This window comes from Microtus oregoni, unplaced genomic scaffold (assembly GCF_018167655.1).
Source record: "Microtus oregoni isolate MIOR12 unplaced genomic scaffold, Mior012 000001F_ref0000356, whole genome shotgun sequence".
Lineage (NCBI taxonomy): Eukaryota > Metazoa > Chordata > Mammalia > Rodentia > Cricetidae > Microtus > Microtus oregoni.
In genome coordinates this window covers 69824014-69833467 of record NW_024543060.1, presented here as the reverse complement: position 1 = coordinate 69833467, position 9454 = coordinate 69824014, and the positions used below count along the sequence as shown (strand labels likewise).

The following is a 9454-nucleotide window of genomic DNA, read 5'->3' as shown; positions in this document are numbered from 1 at the left end:
GTACTTATCAAATATTAAACATTAAATATATTGCTAAATAAATGTCCTATAAATAACAGAATATCCCTGCACATGCAGGTTTGTACTTTATATATCTTTTTATATTTTGATTCTGAGACAAATGGTAAAGGACCATTGCACATATACTCTATTAATATTAGGTCCAGATGGGCTAGAATTCATCCTTAGATTAAAGAAATAACAACCAAGAGTTCGCATATTCCTTACATTAGAAAATGTTCTTTTCCTATATTTTAGACAAAAAGTCCTCACATCACTCATTGATCTTGAATCTTATGTTCTAGTCTGATCTCTTGGAGGAATTAACTGTTGTTTAGCTTGTTCTTGTCTAGCTTTTTCAAGATAAGGTGATAGCAACTATTACATTTTTAATGATCAGTGAAATTAGTCTTACATATTTCCTGAGGTTTATAAAACAGTGATAGTGATTAGAAAAGGCATTCAAACTTATAAATATAAGTACAGATAAACCAATGATTGATTGATAGGTAGATAGACAGACAGTCTAGAAATATGATCATCAGGCCAGCTGCAAGTTTCGCTCTGAACTTGCTCACTCATATATATTTTGTTGCAGTCTCAAAAAGTAAATGGAGATCATCTTTAGTCAATAGTTGAAAATTGAGGATTTTCAATTTCAGCCTCTGGTGTCACACAATAGAATGCCCCAAAGCAATTCTGACTAAGAACTAAGATTACAGTACAGTAATTGCCTACTCAAGGGCTTTTTACTGGGTGTGCTTTCTTTGTCTAATGTGCTTCGTATATTTAATAGCATTTAATAAAGTTTGACAACATTATTTTGGAGTACACAAATCTTTATTCAAAAGCATGCACTGTTGCTGGACACACTGTCAGCGTTGGCCTTCTCCATGATGCTCTTGGGCTTAAAGCTCTCCTCTTAGTGGCAGAGGAAGATCTGCCCTTCTTCCCTGCATTCCAACTATACTTGGTCATCCACACCTTCAGTGGTTGGTAGTCAGATCGCCAAGGATATCAGCAACAAGTAATTCAGATGAACTGGCACCTGATGTCCACAGCATGGTAGATAAATTTTCTTCTTCAAACACATTTACGCCTCTCAGGATGTCAACGCTTTCATACGGGGCTTGTCAGATGTCTTGAAGGTGCCATGTCTTCAGCAGGTCCCTGAGTACAAGATCTGTTGGATGAGTCACTCTTCTTAATGTGTCTGATAGATGTACATGTACAGAGAGGGTAGCTTATGTGGGTTAGTTTGGAGAGGTTTTCCAGGAGGGTCTGGGAAGTGACTGTGGTCTGATAGAAGGCTGGGTTGGACTGGTTCAGTTTCAGGACAGCCAGGTTGGCCTCTAGATCATAGGCATTCTCTTGGTCCCATGTCTCCACCTACCCCAGGGTAACCAAGTTCTTAGGACTGTACCTTTTGACACCCTTGAGCAACTTGCTCATGTTCACTTCCATCTCCTCAGACACCATTTATGCCTTCCACTGCTCCAGCTGCACTGGTAACACCAGGCCTGAGAAAAAGCAGCATGCTCTCAGTTTTTGTCTGATTATACTTCTATTCACAGTGTTTAGTGGGTTCATGACTATCTGTCAATCAGTGTATGGCTCTCTCTAGAACCTTATGTATCATAAACATTGCCCAAACACTTTTATATAGTTTTTGTTTGTTTTTCTCTGTTTTCTCTATTGTTTCAAAATTAGATACCTTTGAAATGTGGTACATCTCAAAAATTACACACTTGTTAATGAAACTAGATTTCCAAAAGTTAGTTTTTCACTTGATGTTTAACAAAAAATTGCATTTCCATTTACCTTAAAATAAGTATGTTAAGTACACTATAAATCAAGACCTTTATTTTTCTTCTATTTGGAAGCCAATTTTATTTATTATTTTTAACAATCCAATCCTGAATGTAGTTTACAAGATTACATTAGCAATAATATGTGCGGAAATTTCTTATATGTAGAATTGCATTGATAATCCAGTCTTTAGATATGCTCTAGTTTGTATCTGTTAAGCATCACAAATGAATCATTGCATTGTCCTGCTTTCAATGGTGTTTTCTTGTATTGACTTTGTTGGAACAGAGTGAACATTTTTAATTTTTCCAACAGAAAACTAAGAGATAATCAATTCATGTTAATTGACATTGTGTCTTGATTTTAAAATTATTTTAGAACAATTATATATATATATATATATATATATATATATATATATATATATCACTGCTGTCTGATAATATAGCTCTTGCTCACTGAGTAGAGAAAAGGATAAGACAAGAAGATGGAGCATTTGAGGCCATGATATCTATGTAGTAAGAACATACCTCAAATGGAATAAAATAGTTAATTATGTATTACTCACTGCTGTTATTAAGATCTATTCATAATTATATTATCATAATTTATTACACTAACCTTTATTATAAAATTTACATAAGTAAATATTGTGAACATTTACTTGTAATTATATTATATACTTCCTCCATCTAAAACAAAGTTTTAACTTTCAAAAAATTTTAACTTTTATAATAATGTCTCTTTTCTCTAATGGTTCTCTGTTTAGAAGTAAAAAGTTTATTTATCCTTCATAATCAAGTTTAATTGTTTGCTCTATATGAAACATAATAGACTGCTTTTTCATTGATTTCCCATTAGGCCCTTTACATACATTTTACATTGCATATTTTGATAATGTCTTATATGTTTGTACTTTTTATCCATAACATGCTAATCATTATCAAAAAGTGTTCTGCGGGGAGGAGTAAAATTGATTGATTTGTTCAATGACAAGTAAAAATTTTCCAGTCCTCTGCCTTGTTAGTATTCTTTTCTTCACATAAAGGCAAAACTTTCTGTGAAACTTAATTGAACAAAAAACATTGAAACTGTGTTTGTTTATTTATATGAAGAGGAAGATATCTTAAATATTGAGTCCTTTCCATATGTGCAACTGAAATAGTCTCTCATTAATATTCTAAGGAAAGATATTTTTCCTCATAGATTGATGAATAATTATTAAAATAAGACTATAAGGAGAAAATTAAATTGGTAATATACTGCATAGTATTATTATTGGAGTTTTTTAAAAAGCTTATATAATAATGGAACAAATTAAATTATTAGCAGTGCATGATGGTACATTCTTACAATCCAAGTACTCAAGAGACTAAGGAAGGTTTTATGTGTCACAGTTAGTAAGAGCTGCATTTTAGTCTTTGTTTAAAAAATTAATTAATTAAGCTATTTAAATCATTATTTTATAATGATATTATTTTCTTAAAAAGAAAATTTATTCTTATTTAACCATACAGCTTCTTCCTTGTCAAAGGTTAGGCCACACATCTATAAAGTCTGACGTTTCTTTTCATGTTGGAATTTTTGAAGAGCTACTTGCTAGATTCCCATGAGTGATGCATTATTAAGATGTAACTGACACTCTCCAAGGACAAGTAAAAATGAAATGCTATAGATTATAGTTGTAAGGGATATAGCTTTAATTATTTATTATTATGATGAAACTCAGCATTTCCATCTTTAAATCACAGAGCAACTGAACATACAGAACTTTCCCAGTGGACATCAGTTTAATTCCCTCAAATGGTTTGTAAATGGAAAGGCAATAAAATGGTGTTGGTTCTACTGTAATGTATTTTAATAAACTGGGTGTTACCAGAAGTGAATTAGCGCCTGTAGTTATCATGTACTTTTGGTTTTAAAAAGAAATATAGGTTGAAGATAGAGTTCCATGGCATAACATTTATTCAGACAAACTGAAAATAGATTCCAAGACAAGAAAACACAGTATTTGAATTTTACTTATCCAATTTTTATAATATAGTTTTGTAAATGTAAGCCTGACTACAATTTTTCCTTAAGCATTACTACAATTTTTCATAAGTACAACTCTATTCGCCATAAGATAGCCTATATTAAATCATTAATTTCACATTTAATGTTGAGAAAATACAGATTTAGTGTTATATTTATTGATTTACATGGTCACTTAGTTAATGTAATACAATAACAGTGGTTTAGGACACAACTAAATAAGTTACACATTTTATAATGTTGATTTGGCCATTTATGACATTCATTCTCACTGAAAAATAACTTCCTGATAATTAATGTTGTTTTCTTTTTTAATCTTACAACTTTGCTGAATTCTTTTTCAGCTCCAGTTCATTTATACCTGTCTGTCAATCTGTCTATTTATCTATCCATCTATCTATCATTTATTTATCACCTATTTATCTGTATGTTTATCTATCTATCTATCTATCCATCTATCTTCATGCCATTCTGAAACAGTGATGATCGACTTCTACCTTTCCAATATGAAGACTATTTATTCCTTTCTCTGCCCTGATAACAGAACCACTGTTATGGAGCTAGAGGGAAATGGTGAAGCTAAGCATCTTTGTTTTGTAACAGAAAATTGTCTAATTTACTTCTGTATTCCTATGATAAGGTACCATGACAAAGAAACCTTAGAGAAGAAGGAATTTACTTGGTAGCACACAGTTTCAAAGGTTTAAAGTCTATTGCCACCGAGGCTGGAAGCATGGCAGCTGACAGTCAGACATGTCGCTGGAGCATTAGCTGAGAGCTTACATCTTAACCTACAGTCACCAGATACAGAGAGTTACTAGGATTCACATGAGATTCTGAAACCTTAGTACTTACTCACAGTGACACACCAACTCTAACAAGGCTACACCTCTTAATGCTGTCTGAACAGTTTCACCAACTGGGAATCACACATTCAAGTATGGGGCCTTTCTCATTCAAGTTAGCAAAATCATAATGAGAATATTTACTAATTCCCCCTTTCACTAAGAAATTTAAGGTTTTATTTTAATCACAGCCTTGGTGGTACTGAAGAACTTTGTTTTTGTAGCATGTCTTTCTTGGTTTTTATCAATAAAGGATATTGATTTTATTAACTACCTTTCTTGAATTATAGAGATAATCATGTTTTGTCTCTCAATGTATTATTAATATTACTTATAAAATTCATGGATTGTCCTTGGGATGTATACCAACTTGATCAAGATAAATAATGTTTTATATGTACTGTTGGATTAGGTTTGCTAATACATTGTTCACCATTTTTTGTATTTGTGTTCATGAGGATATTATACTATGGACTTCTTATTTTTAGTCCTGGTAGGTTTTTGTCAGCTTGACAATGGTACAATGATTTGGGAAGAAGAAAATACATTAAAAATGATTCCATCAGATTTGCTTAATTGATGATTGATGTAAGAAGTGATGATTGATCTGTGGTGCACAAGGAGTGAGTCCATCTGCAGCAAGAGACCTTGGGTGGTATGGGAGGGCAGGTGGAGCAAGCCATTGAGAGCAAGGTATTTAGTAGCATTCATTCATGACCTTTACTTCAGCTCCTTCCTGGAATCATTTGTTTGGTTTTCTCCATAAAGGTCTTTCACCTGTAAGATGTGATAAACTCCTTCTCCCCCCCCAAACTTTTTTTGGGTCTTTATCATGGCAATAAAAAACAAGCTAGGACATTGTTATGCTCTTTTGCAGTGTTGATAATAGGATATCCTGGTCTTCCAGACTGTCCAATATAATTATGTCCCTTTAAATATATACAATAATTATAAACAGAATAGTAATAGCTATTTTTAAAGATGTAATAGAGTACTGAAGCCACCAGACATTGATTTTTTATGAATATTAACTTATGACTAATTCTGCATTGTTAATCATTGTTATGCCCTTAAAGTGTTCTACTATTTCAATATTCATCTTGGAAAAATAGGCAATATATGTCCCTTTTTTTTCTAGAAAAAAATACTAATGGTACATCTCACAGAACTATAAAAAATATTTAGAATTTGTTTGATCTAAAAAAAAAAACAGAGGGCTGGGCTCCTCGTGGCCTCTGGTTATAACATTTCATCAACCCATCCAAATGCATCTTTATTTTATGTGTTTTTATTAAAGGCATCCTATTTGATAGACTTGATGCATTAACACTGACTCCAACTGTCTCAGGCTGAAGGAAGTTTATCTGACGTGCACATTTGCTCTGAAAGGTGTGTTACAGCTTCTTCATCCTTAGGCCCATTGGACAGTACTTCAGCACTTGTGGGGGACACTCCACCCCCCAAAGAAAGCACAGACAAGTGTTCAAAGCATGGAGCTAAATGGCCCCTAGAAAGACATGTGTACAGTATGGACTAAAATAAGAAGCCTGAACTCTGACCTGTTTTACATCCCCAGGAGTATGGGTGTTATGTGAATCCAAATCTCACTGCTCTGTTGAAGTCCATGAATGGCTGAGAAAGTACTATGAGAATCTGTTTGGGGTCTATATATATAAATATTAGCACATAGGAGACTTTGAAAATAGAGAATGTGCAGAATAAAAAAAAAACACAAAATATTACCAACCAAATAAATTATTTGACCCCAAAATATAGAAGGAAATATTGGCCAACCAGACTTAAATATGCACTGAATATAATGTTTTAATGTATATTATTTATTTTACATGTAGAGAGTAAATATTCAACACTCATGTGTGAATGTTCTTGCCTTCCTCATGTGAGTCCTATAAAAAAAAACTCAGGCTACCAAGCACCTATGTCCATGATGCTTCACCTACAGCTAACTTTCAGTCAAAGTACTAAAATCACACATTGAATGTGCAACATCTTGCCAGCCCTATTTCTTTCCTTATTTTTCCCCTTCTAAAGGCAGACCTCACATTGTCCATGAATGCCCTGCAACTCACTCCATAAATCAGTTAGAAGTGGTGGCAATCCTCTCGTGTCACTGTTTCAAGGGTGAGGAACTGAAGCAAGCATATGCCATCTCTCTTAGTTAATGCTGAAAATTTATAGTCAAAGCAACACAGTGCTGGTATAAAATTAGGCACATAAACCTAGAAGTAGTCCAATACTTTATAGCCAATATATTTTAAATGTAAGTGCTGAGATCGCACATTGAAGAATGGCAACATTTTCAATAAAGGGTACAGACACCATTGTATACCAATATGCAGAGGAATAAACATAGATTGCAACTTCTCACAAGATTGAAATCAACGGGAAGAAATTATAAAACTATTTTGGGTCATTGGAATGGACAGCATTCTTCAGTAAACTTTAAAAAATAAATAAAATGGAACAAGCAACCCCCCCCAAAAAAATGAAAATCCACTTGAAGCTAAAGCAAAAATAGAAAACTGGCATTGAAGTAAGCAAATTGTTTCTTTGTTTAAAAGGTAACAATTAAGACAGTAAAGGAAATATTTGAAAACCACAGATCAGACAATGAACTGATATCCTGAATATGAAAAGTACTCGAAGAACCCAAGAGAAAAATAAGAAAGAAATAAATGATTATAAAATAATAACTGCAATAAATGTAAAAGGTTAATGTGAAAATATTAAGTATCACTAATTATAGTGTTGTTACTCAAAATCCCAAACAGAGATTCCAGTTAGAATTTCTACAGTCAAAATTATAAATGTTGGAGAGATGGCTTAACAGTTAAAAACACTGACTGCTCTCGCAGACAACCAGGTTTGTGTCTTAGCCTCCACAAGATGACTCAAAAATCATCTGTAACTTCAGTTCCAGGGTCTGTAATGGTTTCCTCTGACCTCTGTGGGAATGCATATAAAGCATATACATACACATAGGCAAAACACTCATAAAACAGTTCAATCTTAAAAAAGACCGTGAACATATTAGAGTGACCCAGACTATTGTTGGGTATATAAAACATTGTTACTATTATGGAAAAACAGTATGTATTTTCTTTTAAAATTAGATATAGAATTGACATATGATTGAGTGATCTGAACACTTAGTATAGTCAAAGGAAACCAAACTATTATACTGAAAAGACATTAGTACAATGAAGTTTATTACCAGCACTAGTCATAGTAGACAGATAACAAAAATGGCCCAGTGTCTAGCAACTGGTAAAAGGATAAGAGTGGTGTGTTACTTATATATTGAAATAATATTCTGTCACTAAGAATAATAGAATCTTGACAATTGTGACATGTGTGGAACTTGAGATTATTGTAACATGAAATATGCAGATTCATAAATATCCCTGCATGATATTCACATAGTAAATCTAAAGTTTTAGAACTCTAACGTTTCAGTGTACAATAGTAGGAGGCAGAGGTGAGGAAATTGGGTGAAAGGGAGAGGGATTGTGATAGGATGATCTTAAGTACAATGTAAGAATAGGAAAAGAGACATAGCTCCAATGTTATATTGCACATTGAAATGACCACATAATGATAATCTATTTCTTATTTCCAAGATAAAAAAAAACTAGAAGAAAGAATTTTGATTTTGACAACAAATAAATATCATAATAGATGTCCTTTCTCTTATTGAAATATTGTAAAATGTATAAATTTAAGAAAGCATTATTTTATACTATTCTTCAAGTATGTACAGTTTTCTTATGTGACAATTAAAGAAGTTTAAATTGTGGGGTTGGACTTATGTATACCTGATATAAAATTTTATCTCAATTAGAACTGATAAATAGTAAATTCCAACTTCATTCATGACCTTCCTAACATTCTTGCATGGTCTTAACATAGAGGAAACTTATTTTTGAAAAAAATATGCATCTATTTGTATTTTCACAGGCAATGAGAAAATAGAATAAAGCCACCTCAAATTTGGCAATCTATACCTGATTATCTCATAAGCAACCTTTCTGTGAACAAAAGGTAAGTCATTGAATGTTATACTAATCTTGTGTTTTATATATATATATATATATATATATATATATATATATATATATAATTGCAGTCTGTCTCAACAGGCTCCTTTGTACAGCAAGAAAAAACCCTAGCCTTCCTTCAAGAGATCTAAGGACCTACCTACCACCACCCTCAGGTCCTTTTTGTGCTGCATTCAACCTCTCTACCCATTCATATCTCTCACACCCTTCTTCAGATTCTAGCCTGTTGAGTCTCCCTGGCCCTATACATACCCTGTCAAACCTGATAATCTAGCTAAGCCTAACACCTAATGCCCAGTCCTAGTTTGAGCATTCCTGTCTGAGCTGCTACCAATTTTTAGACCTCAGCCAAAACCCTTTTTATTGACATCCCAGTGCACAGGTACCTCTGGTGCCAAATCCAGTCTTCCCACAGAGTCAGATCTACTTCATTTTCCGTACTTAGAACATGAGTCACATCCTGTAACCTGTCTAGTAGCATCTGTCTAGCAAACTTCATTACATCAAACTTTCCTATTTATTTTCTCTTCTTCCTCAAAATGCTTTATCTATATAAGAGTTAAGGACATAGCAAAAGATGTCCACATGCTAAGATCTTATTGCAAGTATGTAATCTAGAATATCAAACCAGTATCTTCTCTCCAAAGCCTACTGGTCCTATAGGAATATGAATGTTACTCACTAAGA

General features: G+C 33.1%; 1 pseudogene; it reads right to left on the bottom strand.

The window, feature by feature from the left end:
- Window positions 1-844: 844 nt before the first annotated feature.
- Window positions 845-1479, bottom strand: LOC121463681 (annotated as a pseudogene).
- Between the last annotated feature and the right edge of the window lie 7975 nt (window positions 1480-9454).